Source organism: Apteryx rowi, unplaced genomic scaffold, assembly GCF_003343035.1.
Source record: "Apteryx rowi isolate R43461 unplaced genomic scaffold, aptRow1 scaffold_541, whole genome shotgun sequence".
Lineage (NCBI taxonomy): Eukaryota > Metazoa > Chordata > Aves > Apterygiformes > Apterygidae > Apteryx > Apteryx rowi.
The window spans coordinates 443,960-459,093 of record NW_020450807.1 but is presented as its reverse complement, the minus strand read 5'-3'; the positions used below and the strand labels follow the sequence as shown (position 1 = coordinate 459,093).

Genomic DNA, 15,134 nt, shown 5'->3' with positions numbered 1-15,134 from the left:
TAAGGGTTGAGGCATAAATGACTATATTTCATGTCTGGACCAGCACATTGCCACAACACCGTTAGTCCTCAAGAGACAGCCCGTACAGAACCTCACATCAGATATTTGATAGATGAAACGGACATAAAGAAATTAGACATTCAGATTTCAGTTTTTAATCTTGTTTAGTAGTTCAGTTTGTAAACTATTAGAAGCTAAGACTCTTTGACCAGAAAAAAATTGATTTATCTGGATGTCTGGTTGCATTTTCCTGCTTCAAAATGTGTTTTGATTTGTCTGAAGTAAAACTGAGCTATAATGAGGGTTTTGGCTTTTTTCTTCCCATCTCTTAAAAAAAGAAATCATAATAATATTTCTACAGTGTTACAGGATGGCTGCCTGGCAACACATTCTTCTTCTAGGAGAGCAGCCAAATGTTTGGAAAGAAAGAACAGGGTGCTTTCTCTAAGAACCATAAAACTTGATAGCAACACACTGTGCAAGACTTTGAGAGTCATGATCCCATGGAAACTCACACAGAATCACAGAACAGTTGAGGCTGGAAGGGACCTCTGGAGACCATCTAGTCTAACACCCCTGCTCAAGCAGGGTCACCTACGGCACATTGCCCAGGACCCTGTCCACACGGCTTTTGAATAACTCCAAGGATGGAGACTCTACAACCTCTCTGGGCAACCTTTTCCAGTGCTCAGTCACCCTCACAGTAAAGAAGTTTTTCCTCATATTCAGATGGAACTTCCTGTGTTTCAGTTTCTGCCCATCACCTCTCGTCCTGTCACTGGGCACCACTGAAAAGAGCCTGGCCCTGTCCTCTCGACACCCTCCCTTCAGATACTTACACACATTGATAAGATCCCCCCTCAGTCTTCTCTTCTCCAGGCTGAACAGTCTCTGCTCTCTCAGCCCTTCCTTGTATGAAAGATGCTCCAGCCCCTTAATCATCTCAGTAGCCCTTTGCTGGACTCGCTCCATATCTTTTGTGTATTGGGGAGCCCAGAACTGGACACAGCACTCCAGATGCAACCTCACCAAGGCTGGGTAGAGGAGAATCACCTCCCTCGACCTGCTGGCAACACTCTTCCTCATGCACCCCAGGATACCATTGGCCTGCTTTGCCACAAGGGCACATTGCTGGCTTATGGTCACCTTGTTGTCCACCAGCACTCCCAGGTCCTTCTCAGCAGAGCTGCTTTCCAGCAGGTCAACCCCCAACCTGTACTGGTGCATGGGGTTATTCCTCCCTAGGTGCAGGACCCTGCACTTGCCTTTGTTGAACTTCATGAGGTTCCCCTCTGCTCATCTCTCTAGCTAGTTGAGGTCCCTCTGAATGGCAGCCCAGCCCTGTGGTGCATCAGCCACTCCTCCCAGTTTTGTATCCTCACCAAATTTGCTGAGAGTGCACTCTGTCCCTTCATCCAGGTCATTGATGAAGAAGTTGAACAGGACTGGACCCAATATTGACCCTTGGGTACACCGCTGGCTACAGACCTCCAACTAGATTTTGTGCCGCTGATCACAACCCTCTGAGCTCCGCCATTCAGCCAGTTCTCAATCCACCTCACTGTCTGCTCATCTAACCCACACTTCCTGAGCTTGTCTATGAGGATGTTATGGGAGACAGTGTCAAAAGCCTTGCTGAAGTCAAGGTAGACAACATCCACTGCTCTCCTCTCATCTACCCGGGCAGGTATTCCATCATAGAAGCCTGTCAGACTGATCACCTTCTTATCCTTCACATGCTTAGAGATGGTGTCCAAGATGAGCTGTTTCGTCACCTTTCTGGGGATTGAGGTGAGGCTGACTGGCCTGTAGTTTCCTGGGTCCTCCTTCTTGTCCTTTTTGAAGACTGGAGTGACATTTGCTTTCTTCCAGGCCTCAGGCACCTGTCCTGATCTCCATGACCTTTCAAAGATGATTGGCCTAGCAATGATGTCTGCCAGCTCCCTCGGCATTCATGGGTGCAACTCATCAGGTCCCATGGACTTGTGGATGTCAAGTTTTCCTAAATGATCTCTAACCCAATCCTCCTACACTGAGGGAAAGTCTTCCTTTCTGCAGACTTTCTCACTGGTCTCTAGGGCCTGGGATTCCTGAGGGCTGGTCTTACCAGTAAAGACTGAGGCAAAGAAGGCATTCAGTATCTCTGCCTTTTCTGTATCCTTTGTCACCAGGGCCCCTGCCCCATTCAGCAGCGGGTTCACATTTTTCTTAGTCTTTCCTTTGTTAGTAATGCTTTAAAGAAGCCCTTCTTGTTGTCCTTGACATCCCTTGCCAGATTAGCTCCCAATGGGTCTTGGCCTTCCTAGCCCCATCCCTGCATACTCCAACAACATCCCTATATTCCCCCCAGGTTAGCTGTCAATGCTTCCACCTTCTGTGTACTTCCTTCTTCTGTTTGAGCTTTGCCAGGAGCTCCTTGTTCATCCATGTAGGTCTCCTGCTCCGTTTGCTTGACTTCTTGCTCATTGGGATGCACTGTTCTTGAGCTTGGAGGAGGTGATCCTTGAATATTAACCAGCTTTCTTGGACCCCTCTTCCTTCTAGGGCCCTATCCCATGGGATTCTTCCAAGCAGGTCTCTGAAGAGGCCAAAGTCTGCTCTCCTGAAGTCCAGGGGATTGATCCTGCTTTTTTCCCTGTTCCCTCCATGCAGGATCCTGAACTCCACTATCTCATGGTCACTTCAGGCAACGTTGCCCCAACCTTCACATCTCCAACCTGCCCTTCCTTGTTCATAAGTACGAGGTCCAGTAGCGCACCTCCTCTCATTGGCTTCTCTATCACCTGTATCAGAAAGCTGTCATCAGTGCTCTCCAGGAATCTCCTGGATTGCTTGCACCTTGCTGTGTTGTCCCTCCAACTCATCTGATAAAGTTGGAGAGCAAAGGACTTCAGAAGCCCCAGGCAACCAGACAGCTGAGAAATCACAAGCCTGGGAGCCAGCTTCCCATGTCTTCATCCACCAGCTAAACAACCTGCCAGGAAATTGAAAGCCTAGAAGCTATGGAAAATGGCCAGGAAACTAGAGGTTTCTGATCAAATCATTCCTGATATTTCTACAGATTAACACATTAGTGAAATCTTGATTTTCATGAATCAATAACTTTTCCAGTAGGAAATATTCTACTGGAAAATTTCTGAACAGTTCTGTTTTAAAGTATCATGATTATTTTGCAGATCTAACACTAGGTTTAGGAATAATTACAATATTATTTGGTAGTTTACCCTTCATTAATCCTATTTTGTTAAAGTTAACTTTTTAAAGAAATATTAATTTTAAATATTCTTCATGTAAAGTAAAGCTAGTCATTTTTCATTCTCTGAAAGTTTAAGAATCCATTTAAATTACATAATCATCTTGCAATCATTAAAAAAGCAAGCATTACAGACTTAGGAGAGCAAAAGTAATATTTCTGAAATAATTTAATTCACTTGAAAACATCAGATAGGAATAGGCATACAGATTGTGGGTTTACCAAGTGGAAGGTGATAAAAGGACTACTATCCAGAGTAGTAATCCTGAATTAGATGGTGTGGGAATCGTCACACAGATATCCCTTTTCAACAATGACTGCATATTGTCCTCCAGTGATGACCAGCGCATTTTAGTTCCAAGTGTTCTTATGTGAGATACAGGATTTGAAGACCCTTTCCTCTTTTTATCTCAAGATTTTACTATACTGAGCAGCAACGTGGTAATATTATCTGCAAACAATGAAAAGATTCCCAGTATTCTACAGCCCTTTGTATTCAAGGCTTTTCAGCCTCCAGCTCTTCCCGTCTTCTCTTTTGATTCTTTAAAAAAAAGATCTGCACTTAAAACTATTTACAGTTCAAGGTGAATGCCACCATATTCAGGAACCTACAGGTAATCTCAGTTATATTCATGTTGTACATGATACTCCTAACTCAGTAGCTGTCATACCTCTGCCTCTTTACCCAACACACACATATGAACATGAAAAATATGACTGGAAAATGCACTGCAATTTGATATACAAGACTGTTTTCCACCTAGTGAAATCCGCTCTCAGTATAGTAGTAATCTTCTCAAGAAAATCAGTGTTAGCTTTCAAAACCAGATTCAATTATGATGTGGATAATTGAACTCCTAAATTCCTCCCTGTCTGTAACTTTCTGTAAGTTTCTGTAGAAAAACAAGTTTAAAGTTACATTCAAAGGCTGATGCATATCATTAAGCTCTTCCTTTTTTCTTCCTTGAAGAATGACGCATACCATTTTGTAGAATTAGAAAAAAAAAAAATTAAATTTAGTATTCCAGTCACTATAGCTCTTTGAACCTCTAAATGTTAGGATGCATTGCTAAAAATAATAAAAAAAAAACTTTGAAAATTAAGTTGATTTGTATTAATTCATTTACATAATTCATAGGGAGAGAGTGTTCTTCTTTATTAGCTTCTTCACTAAGAGAAGAAATGCCTCATTAATTTTAAACACATCAATCTGAAAATGCTATCCATGTCAGATAGAATAATGACTGACATTATGGAGAGCACAATACACTTCATAGAAAATACAATCACCCATTATTCACTCTGTATAAATACACAAGCTTATTTGTACTAGGAAAACTTCGAAAAGTAGAAATCTCATGAGTAACTATGGTGTAGGTGATGAGAGAGGCAAAGGAGAATGCGAGTTCAGAGATTCATAGAGGCACATGAAATACTGACTTTTGCATATCTTTGTGAAATCATTGGTCCTGTTGTGCATCCACTGCTCTCCCTGTGTTCAGACCTAGACATCTCTTCACAGAAATCAACTGGGCAGGTGTGATTTCCCCTTGGTAAATCCATGCTGCCTGTTCCCACTCACCTTCTTGTTCTTGTGCCTAGAAATGACTTCCATGTTGCTGCTACTACACTGTTACACTATAATGCTAGTATCAGTCAGCTAAGTATATCCAACTGTCCCATATAACTTGTAGAATCTGATCTTTTCAGAGGTGCATTCTTGAGTATGTTACAAAGGAAGCTGTCTTTTTGCTTTTTATTTCTTGGTAGACCCAGCATTGGAAATGCCAGAAATGGCTGGACTCTGATGAAAAGTTTTAACAGCTAATTAAACACATGTAAAGTGCAGAAAATAATAAGAAATAGTTCCTTAATACATACAGATCTCTCAGCTGGTAAAGCTTTTTTTGAAGATGATATTAGCTATCTAAATGGATATTAAAACAAAAAGGTCTGTCAACATAGTGTTAAAGCACACCCCCACAACAACTTTTTGCAGTGCCTATTAAGGATTGTTTTCATCTCATCCAACATTAATAGCTACATTGTGTCACTTGATTTATTGCAACTAATTTAAGTGGAGGGTAAAAACATCATAGGGGAAAAAAAAAACTTATCACCTGGGATGTGTGAAAAACAGCAATTCTCAGGGAAAAAATCCCACCAAAATAAAATAAGGTTTGCAGAGCAAAAATCGAGGTATTATGAGGTATGTTGTTCAGAAGTATACATGGGTGTGTGTATAAATAAATAAATAAATAAATATTATATATATATATATCTTTCCTCTGTAATACCCAAGTTATATCTGCTGTTCTTAAAGCATGAGTCATTCTTCTTGTCTTGCCTCAATAGTTACCCATTTATTAACTCATACATAAAACATAGTAGGTCAGCCAGACTTTCAACTGATATGAAGGAAGATCACACACGAAAAGGCTCCTAACTACTGATGTTTTGTAAATTGTGATCAGTTCTGTATGAGCTATTACAGTTCTACGTCTCTATTATTCTAACAAACATTGGTTATCACTGCTCTTTAATGGCTAACAACTCAAGTCTTATCAAAGAAGCTTTTACTCCTGCTGCACATCTCATGTTTCTCAAGTAAAATCTGATATCAGGCTAGAACAATGTGCATAAGTTTGAGAGAAAACCATATCTGGCCATGTAAGTGGGGGAAGAGCTGCAGGAGGGGTCTGGGAAGTGCACATGCAAAAGGGAGGAGGGCTCTAAGGACACTAATGGGAATCGGTCACGCTTGTATCACAGCACAAAGGCATCTCCCAGGTTGAAGAAGCTGCTGACATGTTTTTACAGTGCTCTAGAAGCGTTAGTCAAACACAAGAGTCTTGCCCTCAGGGATGAGCCTGCCCTATCTCACTTAACTCCAGAGAACTCACAATTCATAAGAATGGTGTCTGGTTAAATTGGTTAAGTATATGGTTAAATATTTTTTTTTGTATTAAAACACAATGCTTACCTGACAAGTTCAGAAACATTAGAGAACATTTTTTAAGAAATAGTTCACAGTTGATACATCTATTTTTATGTATTATTCTGCCCTGTTCTGCTCTCTAAATTCCTGACAAGACATAACAATAGTTTGCTGCAACGGTGATGTGTGAAGTACACTTCAGCCACTCTGAAATGCAGTGCTTTATACCCGTTTACAATTAGTATGAACTTTGATCTTATCTCACAATTTGAGCAGTTAAGAAGTGAGAAAATCAGCAGGTTCCACCAATTCTATTAAAATATCTCTACCCACTGGCAAAAATGAAAGCAATACTTGCCCACCTTTCTTCTCTCATATTACATTTTTCACACACATTAAAGAAAAAAATAAAATAACGTATGGCACATTCTACAAATAGCTTGACATTCAGTTTATGATGAAGCAAGTATGGGAGTCTCCAAGTTGAAAAGACTCTTTAAAGCAACTGCTTTTCCATCAAAGCTACTTCTGTCAGAAATCCCCTATTCTCAAGTATTTCAAACTGAGGTTTAAAATACTGCAAGACTTATTTAAAGATGCAGAGAAATTACTCTAACATACCAGAAAAAAAAAAAAAAAAAGAAAAGAAAAGGGTAATACTTTGTCCTCACAAAAAACTTCAAACTTTCCTTAAGTAATTTTTTAAACATTTCCACAGACATATTTAAGTTATAAGGGATTTCAGGAGAGGTCTAGCATGGCCTCCTGCTCAAAGCAGGGTCAACACTGAATTCAGACCAGATTGCTCAAGGCTCTGTCCAGTTGTGTCTGGAAAACCTCCAAAATGCAGAGATTCCAGTGCTTCTCTGGGAAACTGTCCAATGGTACATTTAGTCTTATAGCAAAACATTTCCCCCCCACCAAACCTCATACATAGTTGGAACTTTCCTCAGTTTAATCAATATTTTTCCTGTATTGGGGGGGAGGCAAAAATGGATGCAGCATTCCAGGTGCAATCTAAAAAGTACTGAAAAAAAAGAACAATTGGTTCCCTCGATCTCCTGCCGATACTCCTGCTGGCACAGCACAGCAAGCTGTTAGCACTTCATCACTACCAGGACACGCTGCAGACCCTGTCCCCCAGGTCCTTTTTGGCAGAGCTGCTCCCTAGTCAGTCCTCAGCCTGGACTGCTGCAGCAGGTTAATCTGTCCCAGGTGCAGGACTTTCCATCTGCCATTCACTGAATTTCAGCCATTTCCTGTAGGCCCATTCCTACAGCCTGTCCAGGTGCCTTTGCACAGCAATCATGCCCTTGAGCATAGTAACTGCATCACACATTTTGGGGCTATCCACAAATTTGGTGAAGATGTATTACACCTCCTCCTCCAGATCACTGATAAAGATATTGAACAAGCTATGTCCCAGGATAAGCTCCATGAGTTGTGCCAGTTTTTAGGATAGACAATATTTGGTTGAGTCTTTTTTTGGCAGGGGGGACAGCCCTTCAAGGTCACTTTTTCACCTGAGACGCTCAAATGCCATTATTTTCCAATAAGCTGTTTGAACCAAATTTTAAAAGTCCCATGATTTGTTTGAACTGATGGACAAACTGCACCTGGAGCAGATGTTAAGTGTTCAGGTTTTTTGCTTTTCTAAAGTGACATGGAAGACTTTCAAGAGCTTTATGCTAAGTAGGTGTGGCAAGTGTTAAGTAAAAAAAAGAAGTACAGACATTAGCTAAATGTGTCTTCTTACAGTTCTTTTTAATATATATTTTTCCCCACTTCAATATAGTCACTGCATCCAAACAAATACAATGAAACAGGGACTCAGTGTAGATAACACTATCTAGGAGTTAAGAAGCATTAATTTCAGGACTAGGTTAAATTTCACATAAATAGCAAGCTTCTCTTCACTTGATCATTTTATCCCTTCTTTTTTTGGCTCAAATTTGCTGCAAATTTAAAACTAGATTTCAAGTTTCACCAGGTATAAGCCATGTATGTCCTATATATTGTTTGCAGAGCTGAACCTAACATCTGTGAATCTCAGTGAACTTCACCAACTTCAGAGAATGGCAGATGGGAAGCATAAGTGATTAATAAATAACAACAATATTTAGAGCAGGTAAAATACTACAAATTAAAAATCAAATCAGGGAAAAATATTGGAAGATATGTAGACATTTTACAAGTAAAAGCTACTATTTTGATCTATAGCCAGAGCGTTTATACACAAATCACATAATTCCCTAGGAAGAAATAATTTAAAGCATAAGATTTAACATGATAATATATATATAAAAATAATAGAATAATATATATTCATATATATATAAATAAATATATATATTCACACACACACAAATATTGTTTAGGGAGCTAATTAAATCAAAATAAAGAAGAATCAATAATGAATTAAATGTTTAAATCCTGGCCTTTAACATATTCTCTTCACCTAAGGCCTATTTTTAAGAAAAGAAAAATAAATCCTATCAGTGTACAAATCTCATCAGAAATACTGAGAATGATCAATATATTGTGCTATCAATACTCCAAGGACCATTTTCATCAAGAAAATTCTTGAAACTTTTTTTGATATTAGTTATCTGTTGTTATTCAACTTCTGCTTTTCCCAAATCCTATGAATCACGCAGCAATTAATAAAGTGAAGATGTTTATTCCAGTACTTTTTTTTTTTTAAATCAATGGGCAATTAGATCTAATGACCTAACTTTGAGACCTTTGAGACCTAACTTTGTCTAGTAACATAGCATAAAGTCAAATATAAAGTGCAACTTTTTCAGCATCTGATCTTGTTGTTTTTCCCTTAATAGGGCCAAGTTAATGGACCATGTACAAGGTGTTATTTATCAGCTTGCTTGCTAAAACTTCAGAATTGACACAAAACTACTTTCAGCTAGTTTAATTTCTTCTGACTCTTTTGCAGTAATAATTTTTAGTGCTATTTTATACCATCCATTTAATAGAATGGTGTTTTTGTTTAGTGAAACTGTAGTCCCAAAATCCAGCTTTCTGAAAATTGCAAATATATTTCATTTTATTTATTCCCCCCAGCTTAAAGTTTAAACAATACTTGCAGACAAACAGTAGCAACACATCTGATCGTTTTCTTCTACAAACATCAGTTATTTTGACTACTAGAAGATCTTTGTGAATATTCAGTAAAAAATCTATTTGGCTGTTGAGTTCATCCTTCACCATAGAGCCCTTTTAATAGTTATTCAGATAAATGAACGATTGAATAGAAATCTGTTCTTTGTATGTTCATATAGAAAATCTATTATTCAGAATTCACATTTCATAGTTCTTTAAGTTCAGTTTATTTAGAATCAGAAACAGTGCAATATAATTTATGACATACCCTGTTTAGTGAATAATCAGTTAATATTCAGCACTACTGATCACCGAATCACACACATCACCACAGCAAGTGTAACATTATATGAGTCATCTCATACAGGCCCTTAAAAAGTAAAAAATCGTTATTCCTAATGGGCTGAGACCAGACTAGATGGACCAAAAAAGCCATTAGACTAAATTCTTTGAAACACTAAGTAGGTTTCCGATAACAGTATCTCCAGATTGAAGATGGAGCTGGATTTGTCAAATAAGGTAGTGTAATAAACTACTCTTGGTAGCTCACTTCTACACGATCTTCTCAATTAAGGAGGGAGGACTGCTGTTTGTAACTAAAAAACTGATAAAAGTCTAGGGGAAAAATAATGTTTTTCTTTGTTTTTCTTACTTTGCACAGATCAAACTATTATGCAGATTATATTACATCATCTTATAGGGCTGTACTAAGTGTTTGGACACAATTCAGTTCTATTCTTTTCTGGAGGTGATAATAGTTTATAAGGCTATTGACACATGTCCCATAAAAAGGAACCGTCAGGAAAAGAGCTAATGTCAACAAGCTGCTCCCAAAGATTTCTGCCTCCCCAACGCTACTCCAATTCCCTAACCTCAGTTCCCAGCTCACAGCTCTTCTACTGCATAGTAGCCACCACCTACCTTTGCACATTCCAGATAACTGGGGAACTAGAGCAAGTTTAACACCATATGTAAAATTCAAACTCAGAGACTTTGTTTACAGACTTTTTACTACTACATAATGAAAATGAAGGGAAGGAGAGAGAAACGGAGAGAGCCATAAAGTAAATTTTATGAACAATTTCTAATTTCTCCCCAGTTCTGGTTAATACCAACAAGCAAAGGGGAGGGGAGAAAAAAGACAAAATTCACATGAAAACGATCTTGGTAACAAGAGTTAGCTTGCTTAATTGAGTCAAAAAAGCTAAAAGTAAATCTTCCAGATTTCTAAGGACTTGGGAGGATAGGGGAGAAAGAACCCAACCAACAAAACAAAAAACAAATAAAAAACACACTACACAAACAGGACTACAACCAATTGTTTCTCCAGCTCATAAAACAGGCCCTAAGAACATATCTCACCTGTGGTACAGTCTCAGAGCAAGTGCGTAGTAAATTCTTTCAAATTTAAAATTGTTACCTCAGGTCCCCAAGACCTCCTTGGGAACCTACTCAAGTCACCTGTTCATATATGGAAAGTATATAGCCCTCACAGGGAACATAAAACATAATTTCCCAGACCAAAACTGCTTCACATATAAATCTCTAGGTCAAGCTTGATGAACTATTTTACGGTGCTATAGAAAAAAAAAGAGTGAGAAAGAGCATGCGTGCTAGAAGACTGCATATGCTTTGGTGATGGGCACACAAACCTCATTATTCAGGAAAGCACTGAGACTGCAGCCACACATATGAGCTTTTTCCCATGCAGTTAACTGAAGTGCTAAATTGCTGAAAAACTAGAGCCTAGATAAGTTAGGGCAGGCTTTAAACCTGTGAACAAGAAGACTGTTCCTTATTTGAAACTCTTGTACAGATGATCTAGCTGCAGACCTTTGCTTTATTTTCCAGCTTCCAATCACTAATGTAAGTTTTCTCAAATAAAGACATAGGGAAAAGATCTATACTTGAAATTCTCCTGTGATCATAAAGGGAAAGAGTGGTGCTCAGGTGAAGGGAAAAGGGTTGCATTTCACTGTTAAATGCCAATATGACCTATCTGAAAGGTAAACTCAATCACCCTGTTTTCCTCTTTTAAAAGTAGTAAACAATACAATTCGTAAAACTGAACTCGAATACTGGAATAAACTATTAATGATAGCAAATGATCCTTACATTAAGAGTAGTCTCTGAAAAATCCTCTGGAAGGCTCAGGTGGATTGGGTAGAGTCCAGCTGGGCTTCCCTGTCCAAGTGTCAGCACAAGGTGAACGCTATTCAAAATGGAAGAGAAGAAACAAAGTCTTTGAGCATTTGGTGAGCAGAAATAACAGACACAGAGAAATAGCATAGACACACAATAGCAACCAAAAATGTACCCAGTAGTTAAGGTCAGGCAAAATAATTGCTACGGATGTTAGAACAATTATCTTTTCGAAACAGGCTTATTCAACTTCCCCCCAAACTATTAAAAGATGGGTTTCAAACAAAGAGTATAGTAAGATGATCCTGTCTTTGGTACTTAAAGCAACTGGAGCTAGACAAAGTTACTGTGCTCCATACTCAAACTGTTAGCAAGGCTTTAAGTATTGAAGTTACTGAGAGAAGTAAAAGATGTGATAAAAAACAATTTGCTAATAATGGAGCCTTATATCTTTCAAAATGTAAATAAAGCAACAGGAAACGAGACCTCTCTGTGCAGTCAGATTTGTCTGTTGCTTAAACATGCTAATTTGCAGCTTCCTTTGAAAGCAAGAATTAATTTGGTAAAATATGCTATTGCAATTACTAGACCAGGGTAATTACTCCATGGGGCATGTGGTTATTGCGAGATAAGATTAACCCCTCTCTTGTGGAATATGGTGAAACAGTGTGCTTCAATTTCTCCCTGAAGAGAGCAACCGAAGATATATCCTCCGATGCTTCAAGTCTCAGCCAGGTCATTACTCTCAACAACTTAAATATCATTATTTCTCCTTGATGAGGAAGCAGACACTGCTACAGCAAGGAAATACAGTTAGACTTGTCTTGTGCAAGCAAGAATTTGCCAGAGTTTAACAAGAAGCTCCAAATTACATATTTTATATATTTGTTACTGTCCTGGAACTCCCTCAGACTATCCCAGCTGTCATCAGAATTAATAAAGATGGAGAATCAAAATTTTTGTTCACAAAAATGAATTTATGGCCATCCTCTAGTTGTTCCCTGTCATCCTCAGTTTCCTCACTGTTCCTATGAGGACCCTGTTATCAACAGCCCTATTCATAAGGTTTACTTTCCAAAGATCGTTCTTTGCTTTTAAAGTGCATAATCTCTACATCTTACATTTGTAAAAAATGGGTAAGAGCAATCATCATGGTCTGTACTTCATTTTGCTACACATGTTTTCAAAGTAATTTTATCTATGACAGTTTAGGAAGTTTGTCTTTTTTTCAGAAGATCAAAAGCAGGACATGAAGTTAGCCTTTTCCTCTCAACTGTTTCCCTGCATAATTATTGCCACTATTACATGCATTGGGAACTGCATCTTGAAACTGGTTACGGGTAATTGAAGTTAAATGTTAAAACTTATTTAAGTCCTGGACCCCAGAACTTGCTTCTAAAGATTTATAGCCAGTCTTTGTCCAAAGACAAGGGCTTACACCAAGTTAAGACTGCCCAAATTCCCCCCAAAACTCGTAAGAGTGCTTTTGCAAGCCTTCACAGAATTAAGCTGAGCTCTGCAACAAATTGTTACTTATGAACAAAACTGTCTGTGTATCATGAAATCTTGTGGAGCAGCATTTTAAAATCATTGTCCAAAAAGGAGCAAGATGCATACATACACAAACCCTAAGTAAGTTGTTTTGTTCAATACTTGGAATGCATAATACATTCTAGCTAAATTTTTTTTTGGGGGGGGGGAAGGAGGCAGTATATGTGAGCTCTGTTTGTAAACTCAAAGAACAGTCAGAATTTTGAATTAACCTGTAAAAAGTTAACACAATAATTGAAGCCATAACTATGTGCAAAATACACACTAATTAGACTTTTTCTGAACTAATAATAATAAAAAACCTACAGAAAAGCAGACTACAGTCTTGCTACTGGGTGAAGCAATATTTTTTTGGATAGTATCTCTAAAAACTGGTCACATCCCATAGTTTTCTACAGATCCACATTTACTTTATAACCACTTATAGGCAGAAAGCCTTTCAAGAAAGAGATAATGTTGACTCTGGCACTAGAAATAACAACAGCATCTCAAAGAGCTGCCCAGACAACAAATCCATTTTCCATTAAAAGAAAGTTTGAAGACTTAGGTTGAACTATCAGGTTCCCAATTACAGGCAAGCAGATTTCCCCCAGAACATATCAAGGTCACCTGCATAGCTTTCACATCACTTTACCAACAGAATTCTGTATCTAGCCTGTACCAACACTGCTCCAAAGACCATGTGATGAGACCAGCCTGAAGCCTTCAATACCCCACAAATTATGCAACATTCAGACTGGATGTGCCATAACTACGATACAGGAGAGCTGAGGTTTGCACAAACCACTATATGTAAGAGAAGGTGTACTACAAATGCTGAACCATTTCAAAGTTTTGTAATAAAAAAAAAGAAAAAACACCTTTGTGAACCCATTATAACCCATTACCATTCTAATTCAAAAAAACTCTGAGAAAAATTTCCTTGCATGTTTCAAATAAAGAAGTAGAGGTGTGGTTCTTACAAAAGACACAAAACCAAGAGGAGGGCTGAAGACACTCAAAATATTGGCAAATACAAATAAACAACTCAGTTCTTAAGTGCACACGGCCCAGCTCATGTAGTGCCAGCTAGTGCAGCAGCAGAAGTCTGTAGCAATGTTCAGTGGTATAAAAAAAGAATTTGCAAGGTCAATATCTCTTCAGCTCTATGCACTTATAATATTGGCAAACAGCTCTTCACATGCATTTGCTGCTATTGCTTAAGGCCATCTCCATGCATTCAAGATCACAGATTCACATAATTTAAGGCCAAAAGAGATCTTTTAAGACATCTTTCAAATTTGGTTCCTATATGTTATAGGGTCATTAAGTTCCACTTTATTTTCCCCTCTATTAAGCCTGGGATTTTGCCTCTTTGAAGAAACAATTTAGTCAAAAAGCTTTGAGACTTGATTCAAAGATGCTAAGAAATCAAGAATCACCCATTCCCCTTAGGTTAGAGGATGCATATATGTTTGCATTTTAGTTCATATAAGGAATGAACTTTTGAGGAAGTTCTACCAATCATCCCTACTTTCAACACCTCTGTTTGCATTGCAGAGAGGTCTTAAAGAACAGACATTGCAGTCCTTCTGTTTGAAACCATACTATATGTGGTCTATTTACTAATAGGTCTTCAGAACCCAGTACCTTCATTTCGTCTTTGAACCTGTCTTTGTACATGAGGGTTTAAGTTTGAGAAGAGAGACTTCTACCATCTTCTCTGAACTTTCTCAGATACATCATAGAAGTTTAGTTATTACTTTCCTATGAAGTATTACACGCACTACTATAGGTGAAGTTTTGCACCTAGAAAAAGTAATTTAGATCTGTCATTGCAACTTTTTTCCATTACTATTGGACAGGCTCAAAAAACCCCAAGAAACACTGCACAGAATGAAAGGGAATGTGTTAATGGATCAGAGGTGCTTTAACTTCTTATAAACACAAGTTTTATGATAAAAATGTGATGGTGTATTGATTAAGACCAGATCTGGATAAAAAAATAATAATAACTTACAAAGCAATTAGAAAATTCATGTCGCTTCCTGTAAACTTGCTATTTAGAATTTGTTTACCTTTCAGTGGATAATTCCAGCTGCTCGGTTTCCTAAATCTTCCGGGATACTGTAAGAATAGCTGGACAAGGACAAA

At 38.2% G+C, this 15,134-nt stretch overlaps 1 long non-coding RNA gene across 4 annotated transcripts in view; it reads right to left on the bottom strand.

The window, feature by feature from the left end:
* Positions 1 to 11,599, bottom strand: part of LOC112973428 — a 114,284-nt gene extending 102,685 nt beyond the window's left edge. For all 4 annotated transcript variants that reach the window (XR_003255976.1, XR_003255978.1, XR_003255977.1 and 1 more), the window contains exon 1: positions 11,424 to 11,599. This is a non-coding gene — a long non-coding RNA (uncharacterized LOC112973428). The remainder of the gene's footprint in view (positions 1 to 11,423) is intronic.
* Between the last annotated feature and the right edge of the window lie 3,535 nt (positions 11,600 to 15,134).